The sequence below is a fragment of the Cynocephalus volans genome, chromosome 11 (genome assembly GCF_027409185.1).
Source record: "Cynocephalus volans isolate mCynVol1 chromosome 11, mCynVol1.pri, whole genome shotgun sequence".
Taxonomy (NCBI): Eukaryota; Metazoa; Chordata; class Mammalia; order Dermoptera; family Cynocephalidae; genus Cynocephalus; species Cynocephalus volans.
In genome coordinates, this window is record NC_084470.1 from 72,499,838 (window position 1) to 72,521,610 (window position 21,773).

At 38.2% G+C, this 21,773-nt stretch overlaps 1 pseudogene; it reads right to left on the reverse strand.

Moving 5' to 3' along the window:
• Positions 1–542: 542 nt before the first annotated feature.
• The window catches only part of LOC134390122 (cadherin-related family member 3-like), a 62,839-nt pseudogene continuing 41,608 nt past the window's right edge, over positions 543–21,773 (reverse strand).

The following is a 21,773-nucleotide window of genomic DNA, read 5'->3' on the forward strand; positions in this document are numbered from 1 at the left end:
AGAGTTATCATGTCATCTGGAAAAAGGCAGTATATTCCTTTCACAGACATTGTGAAGCTAATTACCAATGAATTCCAACTTAGATTGGCCTAATACCATGGAGTTACACCCTCCGTATTCCCATGTCCCCAGCCACTGCTTTCTCAGTGACCCGTTTTGACTTAATGAAACTAATCTTTTAAATAGTGCTTACAGTTTTAAAAGTACTGCCAGATGTAGAATCTCATTTGTTTTATGATGTTTCTCACAACAAAACTAAGGCATAAAAATGAGGCAGTTATTATTGTATACGTTTTCTAGAAGAAGAAAATCTGAGCTTAAAAGCAGATATGTGACTTGTCGAAACATCAGATTTCAAATCCACTGATGTCCTCCACACCAGTAGTGTGATTGAACTCACTGTTTTATCTGGTCCCTTTCAGTCATTTATTTTACCTGCCTGGCCCTAGAAGGGTTTGCTTGAGGATAGAGTTTCATTATGCAAAGCATAATGAATAAGTAATTTAATCACACAGTTTTGTATCTAAATAGGCAAAATGGGCTTAACTCAAAAGATATTTAAGCACTATACCTAGATCAATGGCTTCTCCATCAAACACAGTCTCATACACAATGGTTTCCTTTTAAAAGGCACAACATGTTAGCAATAAAGTCAGCTGGATAATATCAGTTATGACATGTGTTAAATGCATTGAGCAGACAATTTTTTATGAATTATTTCATCCTTCTAATCTATAAAGGGCTTCCAGTCTGGGGTCCAAAAACTTCCTGTTATTCTTTTCTTCTCCCATCCCCATCCCCCACATCAGTTGGCCTGCCATGCCCTCCAATGACTCAGATCTTTGATATTGATATGAAGTCCCTTATCCTGTATAAGAGGTGTTTTGGCTGAATTGTGTTCCAACCGCCACCCCCTAAATTCATATGTTGGAGTCCCCAGTACCTTAAGATGGGACTATCTTTGGAGACAGGGTGTTTAAAGAGATGATAAAGGTAAAATGAGATCATATGAGTGAGCTCTAATCCAACATGACTGGTGTCCTGATAAGAAGAGGAGATTAGAATGGACAACACAGACAGAGGGCAGACCACGTGAGGACTCAGTAAGAAGATGACCATCTGCAAGCCAAAGACAGAAATCTCAGAAGAAACCAAACCTGCTGTATATCTTGCTCTCAGACTTCTAGCCTCCAGGACTGTGAGAAATAAATTTTTGTTATTTAAGCCACCCAGTCTGTGGTATTTTATTTATCTCCAAACTAATAGAGGAGATAAGCTGGTATCAGTTTCCTAAAGGAGAGGAAAGGAAGGAAGCACTGAAAAAGAAGTAGCTCATGAAACAATATCATGGTCAGTCAGGACTCAGGTGAGAATGTTGTTAGTATATGGGGAAGCAAGTGGAAAGAAAAAAAACAGATGAAGACTAAAAATACCCTTTCTTGTTCCACTCTACATTTATTTTTCCTGGAACCAGCCTTACCCCTGTACAGTTTATGTGGATCATTCAATGGATGAGCCTTACCTAATTTCAAGATGGTTTGCAGAGTTCCAGTCAAGATGGCAGAATAGACAGTTCCCAGCGTCACTCTCTCCCACAAATCAACCAATTTACATCTATAAAAATGTAACATTAGCCAAGCTGGGGTTGCTGGAGCTCAGGGGAAGAGGAGGAGAGACCTACAGAGTTCATGAAGGCGGGAGAAACCAGATGAGAGAAAGAAAAAGCTGCTCTGAGCATTTCGACCGTGGCTGCTTTAAGGCTCGAGCTAATGAGCACATGGAGCAGGAGCCAGCGGAAGCCATAGCTGTGCCCTTCAGATGGAGTTACTTGGAGGTGGCAAGGGAGAAGAGGGCCTTGGCAACCCCCAGGACAGCAAGACCACTAATAGGGTTCCCATGGACCCACGCAGGAGTGAGGAGCCAGAACAACTGGAAAAAGGGAGCCATTCAGAGAGCAGTGAGTCACTGCAAGGGACCAGTGCAGGGCTCGTCCCATGGGAAGTGTTTGGAGCATGGGCGGTGGGCAAGATGGGAACACCAGGAGAACACTGGGACACAGTAAGGACAGCCGACCTGCCCCCCAATCAGCACAGGACCACTCAGAGGAGACTGGTCAGGAATGCAGAATTGCATGGGGTGCAGTTTGATGAAAAACCTCAGGCCCAGATCAGAGATTCTACAGAACACAGATCCACCAGGTCTCTTGAGAGCTGGAGCTACATATAAGATCAACCATTAAACCCTGAGCTGCACAAAAAGCCTTCCCTAGGGAAACAGCAGCAAAGCAGCAATTTAAACAACCAAACACTCAAATACTAGTTCCCACAGGAAGTTCCCCCGTGTTAGAAGCAAAGGACAAAAAATTAGTTCCGGCCCAGGCACATCACCAACACCTTGGGGCCTGCCTGGGAACCAGAGGCTTGGATCCAGGGACCAGACCCCACTCCCAATTCCAGGCAAACTGTGCCAGCACCTCGAGGACAGCCCAGAGACTCGAGGCAAGGAGAAAGGGACTGGACCTCCCTCCCACAACCAGGCACACCACGCCAGCACCTTGGAGCCCACCCAGTGACCCAAGGCAAGGAGGAGGGGACTGGACCTCTCTCCCACAACCAGGCACACTGCACCAGCACCTCGGAGCCTGCCTGGGGACATGGGGTATAGAGAAGGGGACCAGACCTCTCTCCCACAACCAGGCACACCAAGCCAGCACCTTTGGGCCCACCCAGTTACCCGAGGTTTGCAGCTGGGGACTGGACCCTCCTCCAGAACCAGGCATACCACACCCACATCTTGGGGCCTGCCCGGAGACCTGAGGTATGGAGAAGGGGACCAGACCCTCCTCCCACAACCAGGCACACCATGTCAGCACCTCAGGGCCCACCCAGAGACCCAGGACATGGAGAAGGGGACTGGACCTCTCTCCCACTATCAGGCACACCAAGCCAGCACCTCAAGGCCCACCCAGGGACCCGGGGCATGGAGAAGGGGAATGGACCACCCTCCTACAACCAGGCGCACCATGCCAGCACCTTGGAGTCCACCCAGGGACCCAGGGTATGGAGAAGGGGACCATACCACTCTCCCTCAACCAGGCACACTGAGGCAGCTCTTTGGGTACTGCCCAGGGATCAGAAGCATGGAGAAGGGGACCAGACACACCCCACAGCCAAACACACCACCAGTGCCAAGAAGCATACCAAAAACAGCACCTCCATGTGGGTGGCCCACCGCAGCCTCCATAATAACCATGGCTGCCACAAAAGTGACTAGACACCACAACCACCACGCAGATGGTCCGCCAACCACTGGAGTGCATTCACACAAGGAGAGTCACCAGCAGAGACAAAGAAAATAAGAGGACGTCTCTTTCCACAAAGCCCATTCAGAGTGACAGAAGAAGCATCTGCTCTATGATAATACTGGGGGACCCGATCACATCTCTCAGCATTGGACAGATCATCTAGGCAACAAATTAACAGAGTAACCATTATTCTTTCAGAAGGAGAGAAGAAATCTAGGGCAATTAGAGGGGGAAGGGAGAGGGAATGGGGGAAGGGGAGAGATTGGACAAGGGGCATAAAGAATAATTACAATTTATAACAATATATATGCTAGTAATACGGATTTGATCAACATATCTCCATGTTCAACCCCCAAAATACGTATAATCGATTTTGATTCAATAAATAAAATAAATTTTTTTTTAAAGATGGTTTGCATACTCCAGGGTGTAGATTTTAACGTCTGCTAAGAAACTCCAGGGTAGAATTTATTCAGATCTAGCACACGTATAACGTATTTTCAAATATAGGTTTTGCTTTTAAATAATGGTGGAGAATGCTGAATTTCCATTTGACTAGAGTTGTTTTTCCTAAATGCGTTGCATAATATCTGAGGCAAATTTTGACCTAGGCTGAATTCTAAGACTGGATCTGAAATTCCAGTTTTGTAACGTATGCAAATTCAGCAGATGCATATAAATTGAGATCATTTTATTTCCTTTTTATGATGCTTGAATAGATTTACCGTATGTTTATATGGAAGAACTTTTCATTGAGTAGCAATTATAGGGAAAAACGTAGTTCTCTTTCTTTTTTTGTAGAGGGATCACAAAAAATGTACTTACTGTTAATACTTCTAATTTTTTATCTCTGTTTCCTGTGATGATCTTCTCCTTTTGATTTCTATCTCCTGTTCAAAAATAAATAAACAAAAGGCAGGTATCTGATGAGTGGCATTTTAAAAATCACACAACTTAAGCACAATTATGTGACAATTAGCAATCTGTATCTTACCTGCAATATACTTCATTCTTCTGTATGAAGAGAAAATTTGACAAAATATCAGCTTCATTATGCTAACACATGGCAAAAATAGTATCATTCAATAATCCACATGTAACTATTATCACATCTTCCCTGCCCCAGGAGAAAAAATGCTATATGAGGAATAATCAAATGGTCTTCATTAACTATCACCACCCACTTCACTGCCCATAAATAAATTCTACTTAGTTAATAAAAATTCATATCCAACTCTATTCTTGAAGCCATGATATTCTGCACCTTGAAGAACTATTTCTGGATGGTAATGAAAACAGCTGCATTTCCTATCCATTTCTTTGGCCTCTCCGCCCAGTTTCAGATAGATTCAAAACCTGTCAGATGTGTGGAGAGGGTACCTGCATTTATCACAAGTCCCTTGGCTAGTTCCAGTGGTTGTCAAACACCTGTCTATGAGACTGCTTGCCTCAAAATAATATGGGAAGTTGTTTGCTCACAAATTTATTTGTTTAAAATACATTCTTATAGAAAATCTGTTTCAAATATTCTAAGGTAGAACCCAATAATATATTCTTGCTGTTTTTTAAAGAAAGCTCCTCAAATGTTTCTAAGAGTAGATTGGGTAGCACTGGTGAAAGGGACCATTGAGTTTTCTATCTCAAGTAGTCTCCTCTGTGCCCCTCAAAAGCAAACATAAGCAGAAGCCCTCAGAGTAAAATCACCAAACCCCAACTGATTTTACTCTTCACACCGAAAGCTTAGAAAGAAAAATCACATACTAGGGTTTGGGCTTGGAGACTTCATTGGCAATTTGCTGACAGCATTCCACAATGTTTCCATATCTCCAAAGCAGGAAACATAACCAGGAAACCAGCCCAGCAAAGAAAAGAGGCATCAGAGTGAAAATGAAAGAAATGTACCAGTCACTGGATTTGTACATGTTGATAGCTGTGCACACAACAGTTAGACCTTTTCTCTGCTGGAAAATATTATTTCAAAGCAAACAGGACATTAGTTTATATTTTCAGAGAGCACCTGTTCGCACACAGTAGCATCAGTACAGAGCCATGGTCTTATACAGACAGGGAGGTATTGACTCAGATGTATGTGTTTTTGAACACCACAGGTGATCCTGAGGAACACTCTGGCATAGATAAGTCACCAAATTAAGGATGTGAAAACTTGAATTGTATGTAATGACCACTCTGTGTTCTTAAGCAATCCATTTCTTCTCTTTGCCCTCAGTTCTCTCAAAATCAAGGGGTTTCTAAAGGATTTTTAGGCTTGTATGTCCCGATTACCTATTCTGTTTACAATAAACCCTTTGTACAGCTTAATGGAACAGTGTATTCTTGAACATTAAATATTCTGGTGGAAAGATTTACCATCCATTTTTTTAATGCTTCTATTTCAAAGGATAGAAGACAATAAAAATACACTAACCATAAAGTCTTCTAAACAGATTTTACCCACAATGTCTCAGAAAAGCCATTCTGAAATTCTGCAGAGATTTTGCATATCCATTTTTTAAATAATGAAATAACAAAGGATCCACTAAACTTCATAGGGTCAGGTTGAAGATTGATGAAATGATGAATATAAGTCATGCAGTATAGTGCCTGGCATACATAGTAGGTACCCAGTACTATGAAAAGCATGGCTAATAGAGAATGATCTTTAAAAGTGGCCGTTTGTAGAGAGTTTTGATTAATAGAATTCATTGAGTAGTGGACCCTTTTGTTGGGCAGGACTTTTAGAGCATTCAGACATAATTAGTTTCTTAGGGTCCTCTATGCTCCACCAGCAATTATGAAATTTTCTCTCACTCACACAGTTTGTACTTACAGATGCACACTCTACAATGTGGCCCAGTGGCTGGATGGGGTAGTGCCCAAGTGGACAGGCATATCAGTGAAGGTGCTGCCCTGAGTAGCCTTTTAGCCTTCGAGATGAAACTTGAATTTACAGTAGAATATTTCCCACACAGAGACCCAAATTAAATTCTATAACTCTTTACTCCAGAACTGGTGATTGGAGGAGGTGGTGTATTGGCTCTTGTCACATAAATATCTATAATAGCAGTGCCTGTCCTGGGCTTGGTGGAGCTGCCATATTTCAGGTTGTCATTGATTACATGCACCACAAGATGGTACTGCCACTGCAGTTCAGCTCCAGATTCAAAGTTAAAAGTATTCTTCACAATTAATTTTGGAGTGTTTAAACCATGAGTTGGGTCAAATCCGAAATGATGGTTCTCATTTCCTTTAAAAGGGATAATGGAAAAATTAAAATTATTCTAAATATATTGAAAGGTGTTTTCAAGCTATCTTAAATTGCTATGGAAACAAAGTAGGTGTAAATAAATAAAATTCTGTTGTACTCTGAATTCCTATTCTACACAAGATTTATAATAGTGATTGAATGAGCAATAAATTTAGTTGCTTAGAAAAAACATGTTTTAATGGTTAAGATAGAGTCTGATTCCCATATGTGGCCAGCATGCTTCACACTATTGTCCAGTTATTCTGGCTAACTGTTTCCCCTTCCTTTATCTTTGAGCACTTTGATTTCCATCTTTAACTTAGTCTAGATTTATATCAAATGGGCCAGACAACAAATATCTACTGAGCCACTACTAAGGTTAAGTTCTCTCCATGGCCCTGGAAACCCTGTTGTTAACAAGATGCACATGGCCTCTACCTTCATGGAGCTTATCATCTAGCAAGGGAAGCAGACACCAAACTAGTCTTTATAATTAATGGGCAATGTGTTTACTTATTTCCACTCTCCCATTCTTTCTGATACATAACAGCAGATCTGACCTCCATACTTTAAACAGGTCTCCCTCCAGGCTGCAGGTGGGCGCTAGACTCGGTTTATACTGGGGGGATACAAAGGTGAACAAGACCCGAGAAAGATCTACATAGTGCTACAAAGGCACCCAGAGAGACCGGTCATCTGTGCCCAGCAGAAACCTGGTAGACTTCCTGGGCGAGGCGGTGCCGAGCAGGGTCTTGAAGGCCCAGCTGATAGACGAGGGGTGCAGAAGAAACACCCCAGCCCAGCACAGTGCGCACAGAGTGGGGAGACGTGCGGCCAGGGAGGCGGAGACTCGACAGAAACCACACACCTGGTGGGGTCACCACTGCACGATCTAACAGCCTGCGCCAGAGCACACGGAACAGGGAGAAGTCCTGCACAGGAAGTGAAAGCTCAACAGAGATCACACACCCTGTGGTACGTGATCCACCAGCCCTGCAGAGTCCAAGCTGACCAGAAAGGTGGCTCCCCGGAGAAGCCCAAGACCCGAGGCAACCACACACACAAGGCACTAGAGGCCAACTGAGCAGTCACGGAGGGAGCCATACCAAATTGGCAACCACAGCAACATCCTAGTTAGTCATTAGTCTCAAACTGGTGAACTGTGAAACCCCCGGCCACAATGAATAAACACCAAAAAAAAGATACCAGAAATACAAAAAATCAAGAAAGTACACCACCAAAAGTTAATAAATCTCAAACTCTAGATCCTATAGAACAAGAAGCCCTTGAAATGACTGACAAGGAATTTTGAGTGATAATTCTAAGGAAACTGAATGAGATACAAGAAAACTCAGCTAGACATCATGATGAAATGAGGAAAAGTATACAGGATCTGAAAGAGGAAATGTACAAGGAAATCAATGTCCTGAAAAAAAATGTAGCAGAACTTGCTGAACTGAAGAAGTTATTCAACGAAATAAAAAACACAACGGAGAGTTTAACCAGCAGGCTTGTCGAAGTTGAAGAGAGAACCTCTGAACTTGAAGATGGGCTGTTTGAAATAACACAAGCAGACAAAAAGAAAGAAAAAAGAATCAAGGACATTGAACAAAATCTGAGAGAGATATCAGACAACCATAAGCGATCAAATATCCGAGTCATGGGTATTCCAGAAGGGGAGGAAAATGGAGATTCCATTGAAAACATATTCAACAAAATAGTGGCAGAAAACTTCCCAGGTATAGGAAAAATCACAGATCTTCAGATCCAGGAAGCTCAACGATCTCCAAATGTATTCAACCCAAAAAGACCTTCTCCAAGACATGTCATAGTCAAATTGGCAAAACTCAGAGATAAAGAGAGAATCTTAAAAGCTGCAAGAGAGAAGCATCAAATCACCTATAAGGGAGCCCCAATCAGGTTAACATCAGACTTTTCATCAGAAACCCTAAAAGCTAGAAAGGAATGGGATGATATTTTCAAAATACTAAAAGACAAAGATTGCCAGCCAAGAATACTCTACCCTGCAAGGCTATCCTTCCGAAATGAGGGGCAAATAGTATATTTCTCAGACAAACAAAAACTGCGGGAGTCCACTACCACACGACCACCCTTACAAGAAATCCTCAAGGGAGTACTGGGTTTGGTTCCTGAAAAATAACTACCACTGCCATAAAAACCCAAGAAAAATCTAAACCCGCTAGTATAATAAAAATGGCATTCATGAACAGAAAACAAGCTAACAAAAACACTATCTACAACCTAAGGAACCAACAAACACAGAAAACAGACAGTAAATCAGAAAGCAAGGATCAAAAGACACCTAAGACAACCAAACAACCAATAAAATGCTAGGAATAAATCAACACCTTTCAATAACAACTCTTAATGTAAAAGGCTTAAATTCCCCAATTAAAAGACACAGACTGGCTGACTGGATCAAAAAGCAGGACCCAACTATATGCTGCCTACAAGAGACCCACCTCACCCACAAAGATTCACACAGACTAAGAGTGAAAGGATGGAAAAAGATTTACCATGCAAACAGAAAAGAAAAACGAGCTGGAGTAGCTATTCTTATATCTGACAAAATAGACTTTAAACTAAAAACCATAAAAAGAGACAATGAGGGACACTACTTAATGATAAAAGGACTGATCCATCAAGAAGACATAACAATCATAAATATGTATGCACCCAATGTTGGAGCAGCCAGATTTATAAAACAAACTCTATTAGACCTAAAGAAGGAAATAGACACTAATACCATAATAGCAGGGGACCTGAACACCCCACTGTCAATATTAGACAGATCATCTAGGCAAAGAATCAGTAGAGAAACACAAGATCTAAACAAGACTCTAGACCAATTGGAATTGGCAGATATCTACAGAACATTCCACCCAACAACCTCAGAATATTCATTCTTCTCAGCAGCACATGGATCATTCTCCAGGATAGATCACATATTAGGTCACAAATCAAGTCTAAATAAATTCAAAAAAATTGGAATTATCCCATGTATCTTCTCAGACCACAATGGATTAAAACTAGAAATTAATAACAAACGAAACTCTGGAAAATATACAAACACATGGAAATTAAACAGCATTCTACTTAATGACATATGGGTCCAAGAAGAAATCAAGCAGGAAATCAAAAAATTTATTGAAACTAATGAAAACAATGATACATCATACCAAAACCTGTGGGATACTGCAAAAGCAGTATTGAGGGGAAAATTTATTGCATTAAACGCTCACTTCAGAAGAATAGAAAGATGGCAAGTGAACAATCTAACACTTCACCTTAAAGAACTAGAAAAACAAGAACAATCCAAACCTAAAGTTAGCAGACGGAAAGAAATCATTAAGATCAGAGCAGAACTGAATGAAATTGAAAACAAAAAAACAATTCAAAAGATCAACGAATCAAAAAGTTGGTTTTTTGAAAAGATAAATAAAATTGACAAACCATTAGCATGGCTAACAAAAAAAAGAAGAGAGAAGACTCAAATAACAAAAATTAGAAATGAAAAAGGCGATATTACAACTGATTCATCTGAAATACAAGGAATCATTCGAGACTACTATAAACAACTATACGCCAACAAATTTGAAAATCTGGAGGAAATGGATAAATTTCTGGACACACACAAGCTCCCAAAACTGAACCGTGAAGACGTAGAAAATTTGAACAGACCAATAACAATAAAGGAGATTGAAGCTGTTATCAGAAGGCTCCCAACAAAGAAAAGCCCAGGACCAGATGGATTCACAGCAGAATTTTACCAAACATTCAAACAGGAATTGACACCGATTCTGTACAAACTATTCCAAAAGATTGAAACGGACGCAAATCTCCCAAACTCATTCTATGAAGCAAACATCATCCTGATACCAAAACCAGGTAAAGATATAACCAAAAAAGAAAACTACAGGCCGATATCCTTGATGAATATAGATGCAAAAATCCTCACTAAATTACTAGCAAACAGAATACAGCAACACATACGTAAAATTATTCATCACGATCAAGTGGGATTCATCCCAGGGATGCAAGGTTGGTTCAACATACGCAAATCAATAAATGTGATACACCATATTAATAAACTCAAACACAAGGACCATATGATCATCTCTATAGATGCTGAAAAAGCATTTGATAAAGTTCAGCACTCATTCATGACAAAGACCCTCTATAAGTTAGGTATAGAGGGAAAGTATCTCAACATAATTAAAGCCATATATGCCAAACCCACAGCCAATATCATCCTGAATGGGGAAAAGCTGAAAGCTTTTCCTTTAAGAACAGGAACTAGACAAGGATGCCCACTCTCACCACTCCTATTCAACGTAGTGTTGGAAGTACTAGCCAGAGCAATCAGAGAAGAGAAGGAAATAAAGGGCATCCAGATTGGAAAAGATGAAGTCAAACTGTCCCTGTTTGCAGATGACATGATCCTATATATCGGACAGCCTAAAACCTCTACAAAAAAACTGCTAGAATTGATAAAGGATTTCAGCACAGTAGCAGGATACAAAATCAACACACAAAAATCAGTAGCATTTCTTTTCTCCAATAGTGAACATGCAGAAAGAGAAATCAAGAAAGCCTGCCCATTTACAATAGCCACCAAAAAAATAAAATACTTAGGAATTGAGTTAACCAAGGAGGTGAAAAATCTCTATAATGAGAACTACAAACCACTGCTGAGAGAAATTAGAGAGGATACAAGAAGATGGAAAGATATCCCATGCTCTTGGATTGGAAGAATCAACATAGTGAAAATGTCCATACTACCCAAAGTGATATACAAATTCAATGCAATCCCCATCAAAATTCCAAAGACATTTTTCTCAGAAATGGAAAAAACTATCCAGACATTTATATGGAACAATAAAAGACCATGCATAGCCAAAGCAATGCTCAGCAAAAAAAATAAAGCTGGAGGCATAACACTACCTGACTTTAAGCTATACTACAAAGCTATAATAACCAAAACAGTATGGTACTGGCATAAAAACAGACACACTGACCAATGGAATAGAATAGAGAATCCAGAAATCAACCCACACACTTACTGTCAGCTGATCTTTGACAAAGGCACCAAGCCTATTCAGTGGCGAAGGGACTGCCTCTTCAGCAAATGGTGCTGGGATAACTGGATATCCATATGCAGGAGAATGAAACTAGATCCATACCTCTCGCCGTATACTAAAATCAACTCAAAATGGATAAAGGATTTAAATATACACCCTGAAACAATAAAACTTCTTAAAAAAACATAGGAGAAACACTTCAGGAAATAGGACTGGGCACAGACTTCATGAATACGACCCCAAAAGCACGGGCAACCAAAGGAAAAATAAACAAATGGGATTATATCAAACTAAAAAGCTTCTGCACAGCAAAAGAAACAATTAAAAGAGTTAAAAGACAACCAACAGAGTGGGAGAAAATATTTGCAAAATATATATCTGACAAAGGATTAATATCCAGAATATATAAGGAACTCAAACAACTTTACAAGAAGAAAACAAGCAACCCGATTAAAAAATGGGCAAAAGAGCTAAGTAGGCATTTCTCTAAGGAAGATATCCAAATGGCCAACAGACATATGAAAAAATGCTCAACATCACTCAGCTTCCGGGAAATGCAAATCAAAACCACATTGAGATACCATCTAACCCCAGTTAGGATGGCTAAAATCCAAAAGACTATGAACGATAAATGCTGGCAAGGCTGCGGAGAAAAAGGAACTCTCATACATTGTTGGTGGGACTGCAAAATGGTGCAGCCTCTATGGAAAATGGTATGGAGGTTCCTCAAACAATTGCAGATAGATCTACCATACGACCCAGCTATCCCATTGTTGGGAATATACCCAGAGGAATGGAAATCATCAAGTCGAAGGTATACCTGTTTCCCAATGTTTATCGCAGCACTCTTTACAATAGCCAAGAGTTGGAACCAGCCCAAATGCCCATCATCGGATGAGTGGATACGGAAAATGTGGTACATCTACACAATGGAATACTACTCAGCTATAAAAACGAATGAAATACTGCCATTTGCAACAACATGGATGGACCTTGAGAGAATTATATTAAGTGAAACAAGTCAGGCACAGAAAGAGAAATACCACATGTTCTCACTTATTGGTGGGAGCTAAAAATTAATATATAAATTCACACACACACACACACACACACACACACACACACACACACACACACACACAAACCGGGGGGGGGGGAAGAAGATATAACAACCACAATTATTTGAAGTTGATACGACAAGCAAACAGAAAGGACATTGTTGGGGGGGAGGGGGGGAGGGAGAAGGGAGGGAGGTTTTGGTGATGGGGAGCAATAATCAGCCACAATGTATATCGACAAAATAAAATTTTTTAAAAAATTAATTAATTAATTAATTAATCAATTAATTTTTAAAAAATAATAAAATTTTTTTAAAAGAAACAAAAAAAAATAATTAAAAAAATAAACAGGTCTCCTTGTTATGCTTTCTCATGATAACCAGTAATTTTTCTTTATAGAATTTATCATAGTTTATAATTTTGTAATTATTGATTTAATGAACAATGAGCCCCATGAGTACAAGATCCATATCTGTCTTTTACACTACTGAGTACACATTTCCTAGCACAGTGCCTGATGTACAGCTGGTCTACAATAAATGTCTTCAGTAGGGGACTAGATGATGACTAAAGTTGATGTGACTCTGTGTAAATCCAATAGTAAGTAACACAGCTGAAAATATCTGTCCTAGTGAATCTGTGTCAAAACCATCAAATGGAAAGGTGGCTGTTTTCAGCCAGCACCATGGACAGCGGACTTGGTTTCTTGTAATCAACCTTTTATCATTTCCCATGAAGGTCCAAAGTTTCTCTGTTGTCAAAGCTTCTATGAAATCATTGATACTTCCACTGTAGGAAAAATTTAATTGGATATGTATAAGTGAAGAGTGCCATAAGGAAACAACGCTATAGATATAAATAGTTTAACCTTTATAAACATAGTTATTTCTAAAGTTATATATCATGTCTTCTAACAGGGTATAACTAATGTCAATTTGACACATGCTCGTGATTAAAAGACATAATAAATCATCCACCAGAAACCATCTCAAAGCGCACTTCAAAATCTTGTGAATCTCTGTCGTGACAGTTTAGTTTGAAGCCATTGACATTTGTCCCAGCAACAACATTGTCAAAAATGACTGCCTTATATAGAAAGGGCATGCAGACAGGTGCTTTATCATTCTTGTCTTTGATGTCAATAGTGACCTGTCAGTGATGAGGAGAGAAAAACATCACATCTACGTCATGTGACTATTTATGCACAAAATCAGAAAGAAGCATCTGGGTAGAGACAGACCATTTGGAATTTTTTTTTAAAAGCCTAGAATTTTGAGTTTGAAAAAATGTCCCTGCAGATTTGGGTTTTGTCTATCACTCCACCAGTCAGTGGTTTATTATTTCTGGGTCAACTGTGACATTCCATGTAGCCATTAGGGAGAGCTTTGGGCTCATTAGAAGAGCCTGTGGAAAGCTCACAAATTTTGTAAATGATAAGAAAATGAAAGCTGAAAAGCGATGTCTCTAAAAATTGTAATCCTTTGAACCCTTTAAATGTCTATAATTAATAGTAAACATATCCTGCATTTGCTTCCTCTTTCTTAACTTTAAGGCCTCCTCTACCCTATTCTCTTGTATGGTTACGTCAAAGTATGCTCTGACCTTAATTAGAGGCTGTTATCAACCTTTTCTTAATTAAAATACCATAAACCAGGAAACTGTTGTTTACATGGGAAAAAATCAAAATATCAGGAATTTTTAAATGTCAGTGATCGAATGCCAGTCAACCTAGAAAAGTTATCTGCCCACCGGTTAGATGACTAATAATTTCCTCAGCAACATTCGCAGAAGAATCCCTGGTGTATCCATACTTGCAAGTGTTATCTTTTTTAAAAGTTTAGTGTAATGTTTTAACAACAAAGCTGAATTCTTATGGAACAGTTCATTTTTAATGCTACTTCTATACCTATGTGTCCCATTTAATTTGTGATGTATTTTTATCATTTTTCATTTAATTCATTCATCTTATATTCTTCTTTTGACAAACATCAGATAATATGAACAAAACCATATTGCTCACTATAATTAAACACATTCTTTTTTGCTGCATACAAACTGTAAACATATTTAAGTGGATAAAATTCTTGGCTAAAGACATATTCCAGAACTCTGACATATACTTCTCTGAGTTAGGACAAAAGAGAGCTTATGTAAGTTCCATCAGACCATCATCATACAGCAAACTAAATTAGTATATGCTGCTTTTAAATTAACATCTGCCATTTTTTAAAAGACTTTTTTAGGTTATAGCTAAAATGATATTTATCTGAAGTTTTAAGAAAGAACAGAAGCTGACCACACAAATATTGATTATAACCATATTGGCCATTTAAAATTTTTTAAATAACCAAAATAAAAAATAAATACATAATCGAAAAAATTCTAACTTTTCTTCTTAGAATAAAAAAAAAACTACCAATAAATTATTTTAGGATACTTTAGATGTATATGAAATTTATAATAACTAGGTTTCATTTTATCATGTATTACCACTTCTTAATGCTGATATTTTAATTTTAAAGTAACAGATTATATTTTTATATTATAAGTAAATGTATTTTAGGGAGATTGCCATGGAAGATAAGCATTAAATCTTGAGCTAAGATTCTGAGGTATAAACATTCTTGATGTGTTGAAGAAACAGGGAGTAAATAAGAGAGCGGGAGCAGTAGAGGCTGAAGACATAGAGGTAGCCAGGGCCCAGATTATGCAGGGCACTGTAGACCTTGAAATTGACACTGGAACTTAGCTAAGTGTGATGGGAAGTCAATGGAGAACTCTGAAATAGAAGATGATTTGTCTTTTTAACAGATCACTCTGGCTACTGTGTGAAGGGTAGACCATAAGGGGCAAAGGGAAAATGAGGATTCTAGTTAGATGGCAGCTACGTTAGACCAGGTAAGGGATTGTGGGGGTGCAACCAGGGTTTTAGTGTAGATGGGTCAGAGGTGGAAGGATTCAGGATATATTCTGAAAGCAGAGATGACAGAATTTGCTGCTGGATTGGAGAGAAAATTTAGGGTGTGTGATAATGATCTAGTGCCCAGACTTAATCCTTCTCCTTCTTTCCACTGGGTAACCTTGGATAAGTTACTTAACTTCTAAGCCTTGGAAATGAATTCTTCTCTCTGTAAAAAGGAGTATCAGTAACTACCTCATGGGATGGGATGAAGACTCAAAGAGATAATTAAAGGCATACTATAGTACTTGGAATTTATTATGTTCTCAATAAAGATTGGGTAATGGAGGCGATGACAATGATGATGATGGATTCCTAAACTTTGTAGTCTAAAGGCCTATTTCTCTTTTCTGAACTTGAACATCAAATTTATCTATATTTTCAATTTTTCACTTGCTATATACAATTTAACTTTTTATATGTTAAAATTTTTAAGCTCCCTGAAGGCATATACAGTGTCTTACATTCTTTGTAACCCAGGATGTTGTACATAAAGTAAATAGCCAGTAAATATTCATTGAAAGAATGAAAGAATGAACAAGCTCCTGCTTTATCTTCAGGCAAAACGTAAATTATTTTTATAAGAACAGAATCACTTGGAGATTTTTTAATTAAACACTGCTTTCCCCTCATCTCATTTGTAATAAATGAATGATAATTGCAAGTGGTGTCATCCTATACTATTTTAGAAGTTCATAAATGCCTACAGGAAAAACTGCCACAGGTACCTAGGTATAAAATCACTCTCACAGGTATCAATCAGCCTGACACAGCAAAAACACATAATCCTACCCTTATGACTGTAACTTGGTCCCTGTGAAAATCATTCCAGTTGTTGATGTGAATGGGTCCAATGTTATCCTCCCAGTGACACACTCAGGAAACCTAATAACCATATAATCAGCAAGCCAGGGGGCTCTGTACAGTAGGAGGAAATGTACAGTGAATCATCAGACCAGATGGGCACCCTATAATTTTTCATTCCCACTTCTGTCTCTTCTCCAATGACAAAACCTTAAGTCATTAATAACACACGCTACAGCATCATCAACACAGCAGTATTTACTCTTGATGTCTTTCAAGAGTTCTTTGCATTGTTAAAACAATTTAGAGGTCCATACCTTCCCGCACTTGATGTCAAAAGAATGTACCGTGGTTAACCACCCTCACTGTAAACATCACCTATCAATGAGAGGCAGCCTGGGTTTGAATCCAGTTCTACAAACCTTATGAGTAAATTCAGGTAAGTTTCCTAAGCTCTGTGCCTTTTTCGCTCATCTGTAGGGTGAAAATGATTATAATATTGACTACCAAGAAGGTTTAAGACGAGGTTTAACTACACCAATATGTAATAATGTGCCTAGAACAGTAACTGGCATATGATAAGTAGTAAATGCATATTTGCTATTATTGTAAGTTTATTAATCTCATGAGAATGAGAGGAGTTAGCAGGTTCTTCTTCATTCTCAACCAAACCCCAAGCTTTCAAAGCTTAAAACATGCAAAAGTTATGGAGCACTTGGGAAGGAGGAGAAAGCTGTAAGCTACTCCATTCTCCAATGTTGTTATTGTTTGACCATTCCAATTGTAATAAATTAGAACTTAAAAGATCATTTCTATTATATCCAAATGTGGGTTTTTCTACTTACCATGGTCATTGCTGTATGAGGATGAAATCTGTCAATCCACAGCTTCCACTGTGAGATTATATTGCTTCACAGACTCATAGTCTGGCTGTGTGGTGAGTTCAATCATTCCAGAGTGAGGGTGAATCCAGGATCTTTGTATAACCTGGATGTCCCCACTGGTTATTTTGTATGTCACACAGTTTGGTGAGTGGTCTTCATCAATGGCAGTCACTCTTCCAACTTTGTAGAAAGCTGCCAATAATGTTTTATATGGTTTATTCTTGTCATGCAAATACATTAATCTAGAAAGCTTAGCACATGTTTGCTTTCCAAATAGTATCATAGTTTCTTGAAGGATCAGCCTGAATCCTTTTGGACAATGAAATGTATTTGAAGACCCCAAGTATCTTTGATGAAAGACATATTTAGAGAGAGTCCTCCACTACTTTAAATCATGTGGCATGAGTCAAATGACAAGAGTTAAAGAATAACCTTTTAATAATTAACTTAATTTTAGCATTATGCCAAGATTAGCATCAGATAAAAGTTCACTGCACAGACTCTGAAAGCAGACTGCCTAGGTTCCAAATCTTAGCTCTGTAACTTACTAGTCTAAGTAATTTTCACTGGAAAATTCTGCACCTCTCTGGGCCTCATATTCTTTACCTGCAAACTAGGTATGATAACAGTATCTACCATATGAAGTTGTTGTAAGAATTGAATGAGTTTAATATACAAGGCATGTATAATGCCTGGTATATAGCAAATGCTAAATAAGAATTAGCTGTTACTTACACATTATCTTAATGAATTTTCTCAATAGCCTTATGATATATGTACTATTACTGTCCCCACTTTATGATAAAGAAACTAGGTCCAGTGGTATTAAGTACCTCACACCCAAGGCCACAGAGCTTGTAGTGGTAGAGTTAGGATTCAAATTTTTTTTTTCTTTACAGCAAAGAATAAGTTTATTGCTTAAAAGATAAGCAAACAACAAAGTACAACTAATATTTTGATATGAAGTGTGTAAGAACTATAATAAAAGACAGTAAAATACTCAGTATTCTTTAAAATGGTATGTGTTGCATCATAATAAATCAAGAAAATAAATTGACAATTATTTAAAATGAATAATATATTCTTAACATTTATTAAAAATGATTTTTTACACTGAGATTCAAAGGATCTAATTTGTATAAATCAAAGCATAATTATTAAATAAATTTAAACTGCTTATTCTACAGCCCACATTTATAAAATGTTTGCTATAATTCCAGTATGTAGTACCTCCATATAGTCTTTTAGAAGAAAGATGGGTATGGTACAATGACTGCATTAATAGGTGCAAAGTCTTTACCCACCCCGTGTTCATGCTCTTTGCCGTGTAACTTGACAGTGCCCTCCCACTCTGACTTGAGCTCAGCCATGTGACTTGTTTTGGCCAAAGGGATAATAGCAAACCTAATGCAAGCAGAAGCCTAAAAATAACTTGTGTGATCAAGCTTGCCTTTCTTTTGCACTTCTTCCTTTGCCCTGAGAACATGCTCGGGCTAGCCTGTTGGAGGATGAAAGGGGAGTCAAACCATTCCAGTCACCCAGCCAAAGCCAGGACAGATAGGGTGAAAGCCAACCAACTTTGATAATTTTGAGCAAGCCCAACCAAGACTAGAGGGAGAGCCAAGCCAATTCTCAGACTAATGGGCTAAATAAATGTTTATTGTATTACCCTAACTTTTTGTGGGTTTTATTATACAGCATACTTATGGTAATAGATAACTGATATGATAGGTTTACCCCTCAATCATTTTCTGCCTGAATTTTAAACTCTAGGGCACATACCTTACCTTCTCAACTTACTGAAATGTCACCATACAATGGCTAGCTCACCAATATGTTTATAGGACATACTGGTTACTAATAATCAAGAAAGAAAAATTATAATGAAGAAATTATTTCATGTGCTGTCCCCACCACCTTAAACATCACAGGATATCTTTCTCTGTTTTCATTCTTCTTTTACCAAGTTTCATCAGCCTTTGATAATGTGATATTAAGCAGGCAATAAACACAACTCATAATGCCAAGAATCAAGAAACCACTTTTGTGAAAAAGAACAGGTTTCGTTATGGCAAATCCAGCATACAAAGAGTCCAAACTATTGCTTGCGTGAAAGAATTATTATTAAGATAAATGTGTCACAACTGATATAAGACCATATAAAATAGATTATGGTTAAAACTACCATCTCTGTCATACAGTTCTGGGCAAAGATGGTATCATTTTCACATTTAGCACCTGGCTAAATATAATGGGAAACTTATTCTTCTGTAGGTGTAAAATTAACCTTTCAATAAAAACCAAAAGCTATCTTGAGGATCTTTTGCTGAAGTTTAAAATGGAGTAATTATGAAACTCTAACTCTGCCAAACTTCCTCATCAAAAACTACTGGAAAGAAAATATGTTTTCCCTTGTGACTTGCAACCCAGTGTGATTTAATTTTCATGTGTTTTCTCCTAAATAATTTCTGGTAAAGAAATATTTTTGCCTATGCCTACCCCGCTGCAGAAGCTTTTTGTTATTTTATCACAATCCATTAGGAAAAAAGTTTTTACTTTAAATATTATTGATTCCCATAATTTTGCTAGGGGAAAAATCTCATGTAGTCCTCAAAACATACTCAAATCTTTTCCACTAATCAACGCAGCATGACAGAAGATTTCTACATTAATGGATTTTTAAAATATCTTCAAGATCTCTAGGCTAAATGTTTGATATTCTGAGGGGCGTCTGTTTTCAGAGTAGCTTTAACTTTCCAATTTCCTCCTTTAAAGCAAATTCCCACTGAGTTGTAAAGATTTTGTCTCCTCTGATGGACATCTCTTCAAAAACACAACCCTCCCCTAATTTCATTCAGTTTATGTACTCTGGTGGGGAAGATCAAGGGATGGTTGAAAAAATCAAGGAAAAAAGTCTGACACATTGTACATTGTAGGCACTCAATAAATATTAGTGGTTATTATTAGAAGTATTGGCAATGGTGTCATGGCTTTGTTAGTATGTGTCATGTAGTTCATATACATACAATTTTCAGTTAATCCTCATCTCATCTCTATGAGATAGTTATTACAATTTTCATTTTACAGATAAGAACTCAAAGGCACATAGAGATTATGTGAATTGCCTAAGGTCATGGAACAAGTGGTAACAGAGATAGATTTGAATCCAGTTCTACTTGACTCCAGCTCTTGGTCTTTCTTCTACATCATGGTGCTCCCTTCTGAAGACCTGGAAGTCTCCTTAGACAGCAGGTCACTAGACGACTATTTGGAGAACGGTACACATACGAATGACCCACTTAGTTCTTTGTATAAATTCTCAGAACTTGTTTTCGGACTTCTTTCTAGTAACCTCAGTCATCAAAATCCATCCAAGAAAAGCAGCCTGAAATACTAAACAGAGAACTGTCCCAGGAATTTGGAGGTCTGCATTTAGCCATCATTTCTGCCACTCACTAGCCACGAGACTTTGAGTGAACCCATCTCTCTCTCATCCCGATTTTTTCATACTAAAATAAAGAGGTTGAATCCTTCAACACTTTCAAATCAATAGTGCTGTGCCTGAAAATTATAAATCCTTCTTCTTAGCCATCAGGAAAGTATTAAATTATGCTTAAGAAAGCATAAAAGTGTTCAATAAATTTAGAGAATTTTACCTTTAAAACATAAAATTACATTTCAGGACAACTTTAGCTAGTTAGAAAAGAAACTGACATGAAATGTATGATTACCTTAAAATGCCATTTTAAAAAATGCTGGTCTTAAAAAGCGAAACTTTGAAGACAGTAGAAAGATCAGTGGTTGCTAGGGAGAAAGGGGAAGGGGTGAGATGTAAGGCAGAGCACGGAGGATTTTTAGGGCAGGCAAAAGTACTCTGTGTGATAATACAATGGTAGATATATATCATTATACATTTGTCCAAACCCATAGAATGTACACCAAAAGTGAAACTTCATGTAAACTGTGGACTTAGGGTGATGATGATGTGTCAATATAGGTTCATTGATTTTAACAGATGTACCCCTCTGGTGGTGACGTTGATAATGAGGAAAGCTAAGCATGTGTGGGGACAGAGGGTATATGCAATGTCTCTGTACCTTCCTCTCAATTTTTGCAACATACAACTACTCTAAAAAATAAAGTCTATCTTTTTAAAAGATGCCAGTCTGTATTTAAAAATCTTGACTGGTTGCTGTTAATTCTCAGGGGTCATGAAATCCCTTTGATAAGCCGATGAAGGCTACGGGTCATTTCCCCAAGGGATCCTCAAAGCAATGTTCAGACCCTCTGCTCCAAATTTAAAATTCAGAAGCCAGGAAATGATTAGATGATTGTGAACTTTTGACTCATCATAATGTTTCTTTAACTCTAGAACTACCTAGAGCTAGAAGACTACACTAGTAATCAATACAGAGAAC